Here is a 17,295-nt window from a genome sequence, read left to right as displayed (position 1 = left end):
AATTTGGGATTGCAAATAAATTTCCAAGGTGGGGTTGTAGTTAGTGTCCACGGGGACTCTGCAACCAAAAAGGGGTTGTAATTAAAGCACACAGGACTTCGTATTTTTTGAAAGTTAAACATGTTCTTTTCTACAGAAACTTTAAAACAACCACGCAATTATAAAAATGCGGCGTTTATAACGTTTGCAAAATGTCAAGAAAATTGCTGCCTCTCTTGTTTTTACGACGAATATCATCCGAGCATGTGTAAACCACCAACGGTAAAATAATAAAAGTATCTAATTTTACATACGATGTCCTCGTAGTCGGCTTGCAATCCGTTACTGGTAATTTATTTGCAACCCCAAGTTTTCCTGGAACATGGTAGTCAAGGGAAGGCAGGATTCGGTTACGATTGTGGACGGGGCTCATATGTGTGTGTGAAGTCTTATGGGACGTAACTGCTAAGGTCATCAACCCCTAAGCTTACACAAAACTTAACCCAAAGTATCCTAAGGACAAACACTCACACTCATGCCCGAGGGAGGACTCGAACCTCCGCCGGGATCAGCCGCAGACGGGGCTCAAAAATGGTTCAAATGGCTCTGAGCACTATGGGACTTAACATCTGAGGTCATCAGTCCCCTAGAGTTTAGAACTACTTAAACCTAACTAACCTATGGACATCACGCACATCCATGCCCGAGGCAGGATTCGAACCTGCGACCGTAGCGGTCGCGCGGTTCCAGACTGAAGCGCCTAGAACCGCTAGGCCACAACGGCCGGCTGGACGGGGCCGTAATCAGTCACTATTGGTTGCCTTTTACAGTTACACACAATTTATTTTAAATCAGTAATTCCAGACTCAACAATAAATAAAAAATACCACACGTTATTAATGAAGGAATAAACAACAGTGTAAATAATAGTGTTTTCAGTGAGTTTCAATTTATCAAATCACCATTAAATACAGATACAACATATAATGTTTTAAAATCAAGCCACTGTGATCTGAGCAGAAGGCCTTACACGCCAGCAATGTCAATAAATTAAGAATTGTTTAAGAACTCGCTAAAATTTACAACTTACAGGTATTGATATATTAAGGTAAGTCGCCACAAACACAGCAGAAGGCATCAAACTCCAGGAATGGCAGTAAATAAGATTTTAAGGCTTACTTCTAAAATACAAATACCAAATTAGAATTTTAAAGCAAATTGCCACAATCAGGGCTGAAAGCCTTACACGTCAGGAACGGCAATAATATAAAAAAAAATCTGAAACCTGCTGTAAAACAGCAAATGCAATAGCAAAAGTTAATTAAAAAACAAACAACTGATCCAGACGGTGCTCCCGGAATCGACCTCTGAGAAGGTCAGGCAACAAACACTTTCGCGAGCAATGAGATAGGCAACCAAGAGTTGCATTCATTTCACAAGATGGTAACTCAGACTAGCGGCAGTCTAACGAATAACTAATGATAGTCTTGCTGAAGCTACTGACGTCTGATAAACCAAATGCAACGAAGGAATAATAAGCCAAGGACGGAACCGGAGGTCTGCACTACGTCCATAATACTGTGTTTAAAGCCCCTGGAACGAGAAAGCAATCATTACCACCAGAGTAGAGGAATCACAACCGGTCTACAATCATGAAAGCTGCCAAAACTACACGCTTTACCAGACAGCAGCGGCAAGGCGAGGAAACGTACACTGCCGTTACATACGCAAACCCCTAGGGCAGGTATCTGGGGCGTAACCTGCCACCAGGCAATAAAAATTACCACTGGTTGAGCTTAACAAATTGTAACAAGTTGAACGCAGTAAACAGTAATAAGAAGTCGAGGAAAGCTAATCAGATCCGCCTTCCCAAAGGACTCCACTCCCTGCTCTTCGCCTCGGCGACACTACGAGCAGCAACACGAAACCAAGCGAGATATCACAATGGTGGAGGTTTCTCCACTTGGATTGAAATGCACTCATCTTAAAGCTTGCTGGATCCGGTTCACCAAGAAGTCGTTCACCCTCGTGACCGCAGCCCCTCCATCCAGCAGCCCATGTGTGCCGCCAGTGGTACCGGCGTGTCCCCGCTCTGCGCGGACCTGGCTTCTCCTCAGTCCCTAACCGAACTCGCACACGCACTCGAACCGGCAAAACAATGACGTCGACCCAAAGATAGAGCAACAGTTACTACATATCGATAACCACCGCTGCTGCCACTAGCGGACAGGCAACGCTTGCGAAACCGAGTGGCACCAGTCAACACGAGAAGAAGACAAACAGCCGCAACCTTGCCAACTAAACGATACCGCCTGGCCTCCAACAGAGGACGGGAACCTACAAACAGCACCAACGCGAGTCTCAGCACGGCTCAGTTCCGTTGCCTTTCCTTTTCATGCACTTTATTAAAATATTATTTAATAAAATATGTTGAGTATTATTGATGTTCATTTGCTGTGTAAGTAACGTAAAATTTAAAATTAAAAAAAATGTTTCTGCAAAGAGACTAAAGACTCCCCTATTACCGTTCTGCACTTATTCCGCTACGCCAGCCGCTGCCTCCAGACCAGGCTAATGTAAATGGCTCGTGCCTCACTCGACGCCCGCCAAAAATGCAACTTTTTTTCTAAACGCTTGGATGTCTGGGGCTCCCACTTCACTTCTGACCAAGGCCTGTCTGTATCATCAATCTGGACGAAATCGGTGATGACGAGTATGAGCGGTCGCCCTTTCCAGACGTCTCCGGTGCTACCGGGCTCGGCGGCTGAAACACACTATAGTGGGTTGTCCTCACTCGTGAATACCAGCCACCCCATTCCTACCATTCTGCCCAACTAGTGTTTAATGGTATTCCCAACAAACTGATCTCACAAGCACGATAAAGTTCACTTTAGAAGGCCCGATCTAGGGACGGAGTTTATGAATACCGCTAAAAACATCGCAAATGCCGAGCTCGATATCAGTGACGGCTTAAATTTTGGTTTAAAATGTAATAACGACCGAAGACTTCCTGTGTGAGGAGTCACCCTCTTTCTTTCAAAGGCCTTATTAAAAACAGCGGAGGAGTGAATAGCGGTTCATTGCACCTTGAGGTGGGAAACTATCCCTAAAAGAGGAAGAATCAGCAGTCAGAATGAGATTTTCACTCTGCACCGGAGCATGCTCTGATGTGAAACTTCCTGGAAGATTAAAACTGTGTGCCGGACCGAGACTCGAACTCGGAAGGTAGGACTCGAGGTACTGGCAGAATTTAAGCTGTGGGGACGGGTCGTGTATCGTGCTTGCGTAGCTCAGATAGTGGAGCACTTGCCTGCGAAAGGCAAATGTCCAGAGTTCGAGTCTCGATCCTGCACACAGTTTTAATTTGCCAGGAAGTTTCAGAATCAGCAGTGATCAACAGCATGAGGATGCAGAAAGCAATGAAAACCATTCCACACAAGACAAGTCATATGTACCCACAGGACAGGTATCCCGACACCGAGGAAGTCTCAGTATAGATTCGCCAATACAAAAAGTTTCCAAAGAAGGTGGCCAAGAGAAAAAAATTGAAAAACCAGTCAGAGCGTGGAATGTCAGAACTCTGATGTGGTATAGCACTCCGTCTTCAGGCCACAAGTGGCCCATTGAGACCATCCGACTGCCGTGTCATCCTCAGCTGAGGATGTGGATAGGAGTGGCGTGTGGTCAGCACACCGTTCTCCCACTCATTATGATGGTTTTCTTTGACCAGAGCCGCTACTATTCGGTCGAGTAGCTCCTCAATTGGCAACACGAGGCTGAGTGCACCCCGAAAAATGGCAACAGCGCATGGCGGCCTGGATGGTCACCCATCCAAGTGCCGGCCATGCCCGACAACGCTTAACTTCGGTGAGCTGACAGGAACCGGTGTATCCACTGCGGCAAGGCCGTTGCCCCGGAATGTCTTAGGGTTGCTAAAAATTCCGAAAGGGGAAATGCAAAGTCCCAGTCTTAGAGATAGTGCGGGTCAGTGAATTGAAATGGAAGAATGAGAACGATTTTTTGTTTCCTGGTCAGAAAATATAGAGCACCACCAACAGGACGAGAAAATCATGCAAACGGAGTATGCTTAAGTATGAATAGGGAAGTAGGGCGGAAAGTGTGTTGCAGTGAACATGTCAGTGATGATCTCAACAGAATCGACGGCAAACCAACGCATACATGCCGACGTCAGAAGTAGATGATGGAGAGTGTTCAGCGTCTCAACTGAAGATGATTGGCAGTTGCCCATTCGAGAAAACGTGGACTGAAGTTAACGACGACAGGCAGTAAGCCCGAAACTTATTTGAACAGAATGTATGAGGATACTGAACGGTTAATTTGTAAGTAGGCTGTTTATGTTTTCTTATTGGCAACGTTACGTAGCGCTCTGTATGAAAATCACTGGCTGTGCTGTATGCAGTCTGTGGCTAGTTTGCATTGTTGTCTGCCATTGTAGTGTTGGGCAGCTGGATGTGAACAGGGCGTAGCGTTGCGCAGTTGGAGGTGAGCCGCCAGCAGTGGTGGATGTGGGGAGACAAATGGCGGAGTTTTGACATTTGTAAGACTGGATGTCATGAACTGCTATGTATATTATGATTTTTCGACACTATTAAGGTAAATACATTTTTTGTTCTCTATTAAAATCTTTCATTTGCTAACTATGCCTATCAGTAGTTAGTGCCTTCCGTAGTTTGAATCTTCTATTTAGCTGGCAGTAGTGGCGCTCGCTGTATTGCAGTAGTTCGAGTAACGAAGATTTTTGTGAGGTAAGTGATTTGTGAAAGGTATAGTTTAATGTTAATCAGGGCCATTTTTTTGTAGGGACTATTGAAAGTCAGACAGCGTTGCGCTAAAAATATTGTGTGTCAGTTTAAGCACAGTCATGTATAATTTTTCTAAGGGGACGTTTCAAATTAAATATGTAAAACGAAATGATATTCTAAAAATCATGGGGCCTGGAATGTGATAGTAGAGGAAGAACATGGGCTGGGTAGTAGGAATGAGAGAGGAGAAAGGCTAATTGAGTTCTGCATTAAATTTCAGCTAGTGATAGCGAATACACTGTTCCAGAAATACGAGGAAGTATACTTGGAAGACGCCTGGAGGCTCTAGGAGATTCCAGCTGGATTACATCATGATCAGAGAGAGAGGTTCTATTGCAGACATACCCATAACCAGATATAGACTAGGATCACAATTTAGTAATGATGAATAGTAGGTTCAAGCTTATGGGGCTCGTCTGAAAGAATCAGCGTGCAAAAAATGGAATATGGAAGTACTAAGGGACGATGGGATGCATTTGGAGTTTTTGGAGACTATAGATTCTGCGACAATGAATACCACATTAGCTAATACAATTGCGTGGGTTGGGTTCGCGGCCAGAATCAGTTGATATAAAAGTTTTGTGAGTGTGGCACAGCGACAAAATTTAAAAAACTGTAGTGGTAAAACCAACGTTTCGACCACGGTTACAGCGGCCATGTTGTGGGTCTGCTGGTAGACAGCAGAGATAGAAAACGTTGGTTTTTCCAGTATAGTTTTTTAAATTGTATCACTGTACCATACTCAGAAAACTTTTGTCTCCCACCTTAGGTATCTGAGGAGAAATGAACATCCGCAAAAACGGCAGTTACAGGAGTTGGATTGACAGATACGTGCAAGGAAGGTAACTGCATGGAAACCTTGATTAACAAAAGAAATTTTTCAACTGATCGACGAAAGAAGAAAGTTTAAGGACAATTCCTGAATCTATACATATTAGAAAGAAAAAATGGTTAATATAAAACATGTACAAGACCTAAAAGGGAAAAATAAGGATGGAAAACATAAAACGAAGTGCTCGGATTAAAAAGGATGCAAGAAAGATGTGTAGTTTTTCGCAGATACTGTTCAGTCTGTACATCTCGTTGAAAGTAAGCTTTACGGGATCTTTTGAATATAATGAACAGTAGAACAAGCACAGAATATGGATTGAGAGTAAACAACAAACAGACAAAAATAATTAAGTGCAGAAGGAGACTAGCGATAAAATTGACGAGTGAGTTTGCGAGTATCAAAATACGTGACATAAATGGCCGTATCTTTTGACTGCGTTGACTTACAAGCATAACATTTTCACACCGCCACGGTACTGTGAACCATAGCATTTGACATAATTGAAAATCTTAAATGTGGCTGCAAAACAGCAACTTTGTAAACCTGAAGAGGTTGAAAAAATCAGCCAACCTAGATTTAGATATTTCTAAAAATTTCTTCGGAAGGATTGGGCGTCTTTACAAGGCTCAACTGTGATCTTGCTTCTTAGTACCAAATTTCATGTTTCTGGGTCTGCAGGAAGTACTAATTACGTTGTGCAGCTTTCTTGATCTCGTTGAGTTGATATACGTATAAGGGCCTGAGGTTGGGCGGAACTGTCCTTCCATAATGCTCCTCTTAACGAGACGCTCAACAGTTGACGCTTTTTTTATCCAAAATAAGCGGACGTCAATGCCCAATGTCCGAGCGTCTTTTATGTTTCCTCCACTTTCTCTGTTTGCATTCGAGGTAACAACATGCACTGCATTGAACTGGAATGTGACGGTATCCGGTCACGTGATCAAGTGTCACTGACAGCCATCATAATTGCAGTATTATGAAGGTGACATGCCACAAACGTCAAATTGGTATGAAGTTTTTGGGGATGAATGTTGACTGGTGTTGCAGTGTAGTTGCCGTTACACCGGGGACTAAGATTTATTCGTCTGGTAATTTAACAACAAAATGGTCTCAACTGCTTCCTAAGGGAAAGGGGCAGGACAATTACCAGAGGAGTGCAACACATCATATACGTTTTCTTTGAGTCATCAGTTTTCTACATCTACATGGATACTCCGCAAATCACATTTAAGTGCCTTGCAGAGGGTTCATCGAACCACCTTCACAATTCTCTATAATTCCAATCTCGTATAGCGCGCGGAAAGAACGACCACCTATATCTTGCCATACGAGCTCTGATTTCCCTTGTTTTATCATGGTAATCGTTCCTCGCTATGTAGGTCGGCGTCAACAAACTATTTTCGCATTCGGAGGAGAAAGTTGGTGATTGGAATTTCGTGGGAAGATTCCTCCGCAACGAAAAATGCCTTTGTTTCAATGATGTCCATCCCAAATCCTGAATCATTTCAGTGATATTCTCTCACCTCTTTCACGATAATGCAAAACGTGCTGCCATTCTTTGAAAGTTTTCGATGTAATCCGTCGGTCCTATCTGGTAAGGGTCCCACACCGCGCAGCAGTATTCTAAAACAGGACGGACAAGTGTAGTGTAGCCAGTCTCCTTAGTAGATCAGTTACATTTCCTAAGTGTTCAAATGGTTCAAATGGCTCTGAGTACTATGGGACTTAACTTCTGAGGTCATCAGTCCCCTAGAACTTAAAAATACTTAAACCTAACTAACCTAAGGACATCATACACATCCCTGCCCGAGGCAGGATTCGAACCTGCGACCGTAGCGGTCGCGCGGTTCCACATTTCCTAAGTGTCTTGCCAATAAAACAGAGTATTTGGTTAGCCTTTCCACAACATTTTCTATGTGTTCCTTCTACTTGAGTTATTCTTAATTGTAATTCCTATGTATTTAGTTGAATTTACGGCCTGTAGATTTTACATTCATCGTAAAACCGAAGTTTAATGGATCCCTTTTAGCAATCATGTGGGTGACCTCACACTTTTCGTTATTTGGGGTCAGATGCCAGTTTTCGCACCACACATATATTTTTTCTACATCGTCTTCTGACTGGTTTGATGCGGACCGCCACGAATTCCTGTCCTGTGCGCTTGCAACCTAAGTCCTCAATTATTTGCTGGATGTATTCCAACCTGTCTTCCTCTACATTTTTTGCTCTCTAGAACCATGGGAGTCATCCCCTGATGTCATAACAGATGTTCTATCATCCTGTCCGTTCACCTTTTCAGTGTTTTCCACATATTCCTTTCGTCTCCAGTTCTGCGCAGAACCTCTTCATTCCTTACCTTATTGTTCACCTAATTTTCAACGTTCTTCTGTGGCAGCACATCTGAAATGCTTCGAATTTCTTCTGTTCCTGTTTTCCCACAGCTTGTGAAACTTGGGCACCATACACAGGATGACTCAAAAGAAAGGGTAATTTTGGAAAATGTTCTAGCGACGCTGAGAGGTAGGTGGGCCGAATGACATGTAGTATGTTGCTAGCATTGTCTTACCATTTAGTAAATAGTAAACATAGTGGAACGGAACAGTATTCAATGTACCTTTGCGGTAAAATCCTATCACAAAAATGGAAATGTGGAGGCCGCGCGTCGAGATTTTCGGCGCCATTTCAGCATTAGACGGCATGGTCGTGCAGTCAACACCCGGGGCCAAAATTCTGAAGCAATTGTTTCTGCACTGAAGAAGCAATTTTCAGGGAGACGCCCAACCGCTCACACGGAACACAATATCGAGGCTGTGAGAAATGCTTACGTAAGACTTCCACAGAGCTCTCTTCGACGTTAACCAGGGTCTCTACGGTTGCACCGTTCGAGCGTGCAACGAATACTGAAAGTGGATTTTAAATTCCAACCTTACAAGCTGCCATTCGTTCGACCTGTTGTGCTGCCATTTACGAATACTATCACAGCGGCCGTTTTCCAACAGGATAACGCTCGTCCACATACCGCTATTTAATTCAACATGCTCTACAGAATGTCTACATGTTTCCTTGTCCTTCTCTATCACCAGATCTGTTTAAAAAAATGGGTCAAATGGCTCTGAGCACTATGGGACTTAACATCTGAGGTCATCAGGCCCCTAGAACTTAGAACTACTTAAACCTAACTAACCTAAGGACATCACACACATCCATGGCAAAGGCAGGATTCGAACCTGCGACCGTAGTGGCCGCACGGTTCCAGACTGTAGCACCTAGAACCACTCGGCCACTCCGGCCGGCACCAGATCTGTCTCCAATCCAGCACATATGGGACATCATCGAACGACAGCTCCAGTGTCGTCCGCAAACAGTATTAATATCAGTCGTTATTACGCCGGGAAAGTCTACGAAATCAGCATTAATCGTCCCTGCAGCAGGCTTGGAACTCCATCCTACAAACTGACATCCGGCACCTGAAAAACAAAATGCATGCACATTTGCAGGCTTGCTTTCAACATTCTGGCGGTGTCACCGGTTATTAATGTACCATCATTTCACATTTTCATTCGTTTTTGGTGTTGCCATTTTTTTCCATCGGTGTACGTGGTTCCAGAGATCTGTTAAAGTCTCAAACATTTACGATGTACATATGCAGACTAGGTGATGAATGAAAATTTGAACCATGGCTTGGATTCGAACCCAGATCTCCTGCTCACTAGGCAGACGCCCTAACTATTACGGCACCCTGGGACAGTAGCTTTGCACAACTGCACGGGTAGCCTAGCCTGCCTGCCTCCGCAGTCCTCCAAACTCCCATTCGAGCCTCAACCGATTTCGTATTCCCTCTAAACTCGAGCAGTACTGCAGGCTGGGCTAAGGTGTGAATGACAATTTGGACTGAGGATGGAGGCGTCCTAGGGTATCCGTGCATTTGTGCAAAGCCATTATGCCAGAGTGGTGTAACGTTAGCGCATCTGCCTACTGTGCAGGACACCTGGATTTGAATACCAGCCTTTGTGAAAGCATTCATTCGTCGCTTCAGTCTCCATGTATACATCGCATAATTAATATAGGTACAAAAATATATAGAGGAATTTCAGCGGCCAGTGGGTTACGACAAGGATGCGCTATAGGACTACGTTATTTGAAATGGATTCTGCTTTAACGTATGGAATCGTTCCTGCCGTAATATTGTTGTATCTGTAAAAGATGACAGGCTATTCGCTTTGCAGTTTTCCGATGATCAACTCATTTCCGCAGAGGATCAGGATGATATGAACTACAGAATTAGAAACTTCCACACGAATGTTAGAAATGGGATATAGACACTAGTTTAGAGGAAACGAAGTTTTTAGGCGGATGATGTTAAGATTTTGGGATAGTAAGGTCTATGGACTCTTCTTATAAGTATTGGAGCGTCGTTATTAAAAAAGATGGATCGAGTAAAATTGAAATTAAGAACCACATTGGTCAGTGTACACAAGCGCCAAACTATTAAATGGAGTTTTATGGAGCACACGTTTTAGACCGTAAACGAAGATTATGACATTTAAAACTATTTTAGGAAGTATAGGAACATGTGGCTGAGAAAGAATTAAGAGGAAGAATAAAAGGATTAAGAGGAACTTATTGTCATGTAACTGGGACTTCGGAAATATTACTGAAGGCTGACACTTTGGGATAAAATTAAATTCGTAAGAGAATGAACGTGGGATACTATCGAGGCAAAACGAGTGAGATGATTCTTGTGCGTACACTGAGGTGACAAAAGTCATGGGATGCGATATGCACGTATACGGATGGCGGTAGTATCGTGTACACTAGGTATGAAATGGCAGTGAATTGGTGTAGCTATCATTTGTGCTCAAGCGATTCATGTGAAAACCTTGTCGACGTGGTTATGTCCGCTCGACGGAAATCAACAAACTTTGAATGCGGCATGGGAGTTGCAGTTAGATACAAGAGATGTTTGATTTCGGAAATCGTTGAGAATTCAATATTCTGAGATCCACAGTGTCAAGATCGTGCCAAAAACATTACATTTCAGGCATTACCTCTCACCACGGACAACTCAGCGGCCGACTGCCTTCACATAACGACCGAGAGCAGCGGCTTTTATGTAGAGTTGTCAGTAGTAACGGCCAAGCAACACTGCGTGAAATAACCGCAGAAACCAACGCGGGACCTACGGCGAACGTATCTGTTAGGATAGTGTGGTGAAAGTGGCGTTAATGAGCAATGCCGGGAGACGACCGACGCGAGTGCCTGTGCTAAGAGCACGTCATCGCCTGTACTGGCTCTCCTGGACGCGTGACCATATCAGTGGCCTCTAGACGACGGGAAAACCGGAGTATGCTGAGCTGACTCTCCATTTCAGTTGACAAGGGGTGATGGAAGGCTTCGAGTGCGGAGTAGGCCTGTCGAAGCCATGGATCTAAGTTGCCAACACGGCACTGTGCAAGCTAGTGGTGGCTCTATAATGGTGTTGGCTGCTTTTACATGTCGCCTGGGTCCTCTGGTCCAACTGAAGCAATCACTGATTTGAAATGGTTATATTCGGCTACTTCGAGACCATTCGCAGCCATTCATGGATTTCATGTTTACAAACATGTCACCGGGTCACAACTGTTCACGATTGATTTGAAGAACATTTTGGACAGTTGGAGCGAATGATTTGGCCACCCACACCGCCCGACGTGAATCACATCAAACATTTATGGGATTTAATCGAGAGGTCAGTTCGTACACGTCGAGCGGTTCTAGGCGCTTCAGTCCGGAGCCGCGCGACTGCTACGGTCGCAGGTTCGAATCCTGCCTCGGGCATGGATGTGTGTGATGTCCTTAGGTTTTTTTTTTTTTTTTTTTGGTCATCAGTCTACTGACTGGTTTGATGCGGCCCGCCACGAATTCCTTTCCTGTGCTAACCTCTTCATCTCAGAGTAGCACTTGCAACCTACGTCCTCAATTATTTGCTTGACGTATTCCAGTCTCTGTCTTCCTCTACAGTTTTTGCCCTCTACAGCTCCCTCTAGTACCATGTAAGTCATTCCCTCATGTCTTAGCAGATGTCCTATCATCCTGTCCCTTCTCCTTATCAGTGTTTTCCACATATTCCTTTCCTCTCCGATTCAGCATAGAACCTCCTCATTCCTTACCTCATCGGTCCACCTAATTTTCAACATTCGCCTATAGCACCACATCTCAAATGGTTCGATTCTCTTCTGTTCCGGGTTTTCCCACAGTCCATGTTTCACTACCATACAATGCTGTACTCCAGACGTACATCCTCAGAAATTTCTTCCTCAAATTAAGGCCGGTATTTGATATTAGTAGACTTCTCTTGGCCAGAAATGCCTTTTTTGCCATAGCGAGTCTGCTTTTGATGTCCTCCTTGCTCCGTCCGTCATTGGTTATTTTACTGCCTAGGTAGCAGAATTCCTTAACTTCAATGACTTCGTGACCATCAATCCTGATGTTAAGTTTCTCGCTGTTCTCATTACCTTCGTCTTTCTCCGATTTACTCTCAAACCATACTGTGTACTCATTAGACTGTTCATTCCGTTCAGCAGATCATTTAATTCTTCTTCACTTTCACTCAGGATAGCAATGTCATCAGCGAATCGTATCATTGATATCCTTTCACCTTGTATGTTAATTCCACTCCAGAACCTTTCTTTTATTTCCGTCATTGCTTCCTCGATGTACAGATTGAAGAGTAGGGGCGAAAGGCTACAGCCTTGTCTTACACCCTTCTTAATACGAGCACTTCGTTCTTGATCGTCCACTCTTATTATTCCCTCTTGGTTGTTATACATATTGTATATGACCCGTCTCTCCCTATAGCTTACCCCTACTTTTTTCAGAATCTCGAACAGCTTGCACCATTTTATATTGTCGAACGCTTTTTCCAGGTCGACAAATCCTATGAAAGTGTCTAGATTTTTCTTTACCCTTGCTTCCATTATTAGCCGTAACGTCAGAATTGCCTCTCTCGTCCCTTTACTTTTCCTAAAGCCAAACTGATCGTCACCTAGCGCATTCTCAATTTTCTTTTCCATTCTTCTGTATATTATTCTTGTAAGCAGCTTGGATGCATGAGCTGTTAAGCTGATTGTGCGATAATTCTCGCACTTGTCAGCTCTTGCTGTCTTCGGAATTGTGTGGATGATGCTTTTCCGAAAGTCAGATGGTATATCGCCAGACTCATATATTCTACACACCAACGTGAATAGTCGTTTTGTTGCCACTTCCCCCAATGATTTTAGAAATTCTGATGGAATGTTATCTATCCCTTCTGCCTTATTTGACCGTAAGTCCTCCAAAGCTCTTTTAAATTCCGATTCTAATACTGTATCCCGTATCTCTTCTAAATCGACTCCTGTTTCTTCTTCTATCACATCAGACAAATCTTCACTCTCATAGAGCCTTTCAATGTATTCTTTCCACCTATCTGCTCTCTCCTCTGCATTCAACAGTGGAATTCCCGTTGCACTCTTAATGTTACCACCGTTGCTTTTAATGTCACCAAAGGTTGTTTTGACTTTCCTGTATGCTGAGTCTATCCTTCCGACAATCATATCTTTTTCGATGTCTTCACATTTTTCCTGCAGCCATTTCGTCTTAGCTTCGCTGCACTTCCTATTTATTTCATTCCTTAGCGACTTTTATTTCTGCATTCCTGATTTTCCCGGAACATGTTTGTACTTCCTTAGGTTAGTTAGGTTTAAGTAGTTCTAAGTTCTAGGAGACTGATGACCTCAGATGTTAAGTCCCCAGTGCTCAGAGGCATTTGAACCATTTTCAGTTCGTACACAAAGTCCTGCAGCGATAGCACTTTCGTAATTATGAGCGGCTGTAGATGCAGCATTGCTCAGTGTTTCTGCAGGGCCATCCAGCGACTTTTTGAGTGGGCACCACGCCGAATTGCTGCACTACGCCGGGCAAAAGGAGATCCAATACGATATTAGGAGGTATCCCATCATTTTGTCACCTGACGGTGAGGAAAGTTGAACTGAGAAGATAATGACATGGATTCCTACTAATGGGAGAAGAAGAAGACGCCCGAAAACAACAAGGAGAGAGGAAGTCAGGAGAGCGGCCAGAGGCGGGAATTGGAAAGACAGCAAACGTCGGAAGCTAGGACGCTGAAACGATTATAATGTCACATTAAATCGCAAAAAGAACAATCTTCGCATCAAAGACGTGTGAATTTTTTGCTAGTGCAGTAAGGAGCCATGTCGTCGCATCCGCGTACCCGCGTAGTTTGCCATCTGAGCGGAGTAGCCGGCGGCCCGCGCCCTTTCGGGGAGGCACGTCGCCGCCTCCCGGCGGCTGGAGATGAGGTTTGCGCCAGACGCTGCTACCTGGTTAGCACGCGGCCCGGGCGCCCGGCTGAGAATTGCGTTACGGGCTCGGCGGGCGCACCGCGGCGCATATTAAGCCTGCGCCAATTCGCCGGGGCGCCACCGCAGGTGCGCACGGCTCTGCACTCAGCACGCCGCCTCTTTCTGCGCGTGTGGCCACACAGCTCACAGCGAACTGGTTAATCCGGTTTTGTGTCAGAACGATGAATGCTTGAGCAGTCTCTCTTGTTGTCCAAATACATGATGTTTCATTACAATGCAAGTACATTCAACACAGGACATTACACACCCAGGTGCCAAAGAAAGTGGTGTAGGCATGCGTATTCACAGAAAGATATAAGTAAACAGGCAGAATACGGCACTGCGGTCGGCAACGCCTATGTAAGACAACAAGTTCAGATGGTTCAAATGGCTCTGAGCACTATGGGACTTAACTTCTGAGGTCATCAGTCCCTCTAACTAACCTAAGGACATCACACACATCCATGCCCAAGGCAGGATTCGAACCTGCGACCGTAGCGGTCGCGCGGTTCCAGACTGTAGCGCCTAGAACCGCTCGGCCACTCCGGCCGGCCTAAGACAACATGTCTCTGGCGCCGTTGTTAGATCGGTTACTGCCGCTACAATGGCAGGTTATCAAGATTTAAGTGAGTTTGAACGTGGTGTCATAGCGCACGAGCGATGAAGTAGGGATTTTCCCGTACGATCGTTTCACGAGTGTACCGTGAATATCAGGAACCCGCTAAAACATCAAATCTCCGACATCGCTGCGGCCGAAACAAGATCCTGCAAGAACGGGACCAAAGACGACTGAGGAGAATCGTCCAAGGTGACAGAAGTGCAACCCGTCCGCAAATTGCTGCAGATTTCAATGCTGGGCCATCAACATGCGTCAGCGTGCGACTCATTCAATGAAACATCATGGATATGTTTCCGGGAATTCAGCCAGGTAACACTTTCAGCGACCGCCGATATTTCGGCGGGAGAACACCCCGCCATTTTCAAGGCAAACTGCAACGGACAGGCGGCGTACATGCAAATTTAATACCTCGGTTCTCCGACAGCAGCAGGAAAGATAACACACACACACTGAACACTAGTGCCACCAAAGATGACCAAAGTCAGAGATATCGATAGTGAGACTGCGAATTCGCAGGTGAGGCAGCATTGACTCTGTTCCTCTGGTTTTTGACAAGGGAGAGAGCCGGATTCCAAACAGAGTTTAAACAGAAACCTCCATCCCTGTTAACGAGGTTGCTCGCTAATTTAATCTCAACTGCCTCCCTAATGACACTGTCCCAATAGCTGGACGTGCATGCCAATATCTCGGTGTTATTATATAACATGGGGTGACCAGTATCCAAGCAATGTTCGGCAATAGCAGATCTATTTGGCTGCTGTAATCGTGTGTGCCGTTTATGCTCAGTACATCTGTCCTCTACGGTCCTGATAGTTTGACCAATATATGCCATGCCGCAGCTACAAGGAATACGATATACACCCGCCTTACGCAGTCCAAGATCATCCTTAACGGAACTCAAAAGTGCTCTAATTTTAGATGGAGGTCGGAAAACACATTTCACATCGTATTTCCGTAAAATACGAGCGATCTTATTGGACGTGTTTCCTACGTAAGGCAAAAAGGCAGTAGACTTAGGTGTTGACTCAGAATTATCATCAATCACCCGATGTACAGTTGGTCGATAGCGCAACGCACGTTCAATCTGTCTATCACTATAACCAGTTTGACGAAATGTAACTTCAAGATGGGACAGCTCAGCTGGCAAAGTCTCAGCGTCAGAAGCGACATGTGCCCTGTGTACCAAGGTACGAAGTACCCCTTTGGTGGCACTAGTGTTCAGTGTGTGTGTGTTATCTTTCCTGCTTCTGTCGGAGAACCGAGGTATTAAATTTGCATGTTCGCCGCCTGTCCGTTGCAGTTTGCCTTGAAAATGGCGGGGTGTTCTCCCGCCGAAATATCGGCACTCGCTGAAAGTGTTACCTGGCTGAATTCCCGGAAGTTATTTGAAAGTTGTATACGCCAGGACAAACTCAGGCATCATGGATATGGGCTTTCGGAGCCGAAGGCCCACTCGTGTATCCTTGATGACTGCACGACACAAAGCTTTACGCCTCGCTTGGGCCCGTCAACACCGACATTGGACTGTTGATGTCTGGAAACATGTTGTCTGATCACACGAGTGTCGTCCCAAATTCTATCGAGCGGATGGACGTGTATAGGTATGGAGACATCCTCTTGAATCCATGGACCCTGCATGTCAGCAGGGGACTTTTCAAGCTGGTGGAGGCTCTGCAGTGGTCATGGGCGTGTGCAGTTGGAGTGATATGGGACCCCTGATATATCTAGATACAGTTCTGACATGTGACACGTACATGCCCTGCCTGAGCACCTACATCCATTCACATCCACTGTGCATTCCGACGGACTTGGGCAATCCCAGCAGGACAATGGGCACATGTCCAAAATTACTACAGACTGGCTCCAAGAACACTCTTATGAGTTTAAATGCTTCCGCTGGCCACCAAACTCTCCAGACATGAACCTTATTGAGCATAACTGGGATGCCTTGCAACGTGCTGTTCAGAAGAGATCGCTGCCCCTCCTACTCTTACGGACTTACGGACAGCCCTGCAGGATTCGTGGTGTCAGTTCCCTCCAGCACCACTTCAGACATTAGTGGAGTCCATGCCACGTCACATTGCGAGAGCCCTAAGCGATATTAGGGAGGTGTACCAGTTTCTTTGGCTCTTCAATGTATGAATGCATGGTGTCTGCTCTTTCGGACATGTCTGAAAGGACAGGCACCCCGCATTCATATAACTGATTCACCTCGATGGGCAATCAATCCACAACCTTCAGTGCAGATGGACGTATACGTTCGACCTCCAGAATGGAGAACAGGAACGAGGACATGAACGGGGATTGCGGGTAGGTAACGCTAGGTGGAAATGTGAGTCGGCAGGTGCGCGTGCTGAGATAGCGCATTTTACGGCAAGCACTTTCTCTGGGTGGCGCAGTGGCTAACATAACAACTTAGTAAGCAGGAGGTCCTACGTTCAAGTCGCGGTCATGCACATTTTCACTCAATACTGCTGATTCCGCTCAAAGTCCCGATGCAGCTGACAGTGTTAGTTCCTTCCCTACCCTTTCTTTCCCCGCTTCTCCTTCAATGTAAGGGAGGTTGGCTCCGAATGGTGACACTTTGGGCCGTTCCTCAGACTCAGCCGAGTATCGGTTTTTGCAGAATTCGACAAGTTTGGAGTGACCATGGAAGAAAGTCCG

General features: G+C 45.1%; 1 pseudogene; it reads right to left on the bottom strand.

Moving 5' to 3' along the window:
- Positions 1 to 3,774: 3,774 nt before the first annotated feature.
- LOC124614669 lies at positions 3,775 to 3,892 on the bottom strand (annotated as a pseudogene).
- Positions 3,893 to 17,295: the final 13,403 nt, after the last annotated feature.

The sequence above is a fragment of the Schistocerca americana genome, chromosome 4 (genome assembly GCF_021461395.2).
Source record: "Schistocerca americana isolate TAMUIC-IGC-003095 chromosome 4, iqSchAmer2.1, whole genome shotgun sequence".
NCBI lineage: Eukaryota > Metazoa > Arthropoda > Insecta > Orthoptera > Acrididae > Schistocerca > Schistocerca americana.
The sequence above is the reverse complement of the archived record's forward strand: the minus strand, read 5'-3'. Positions and strand labels throughout refer to the sequence as shown.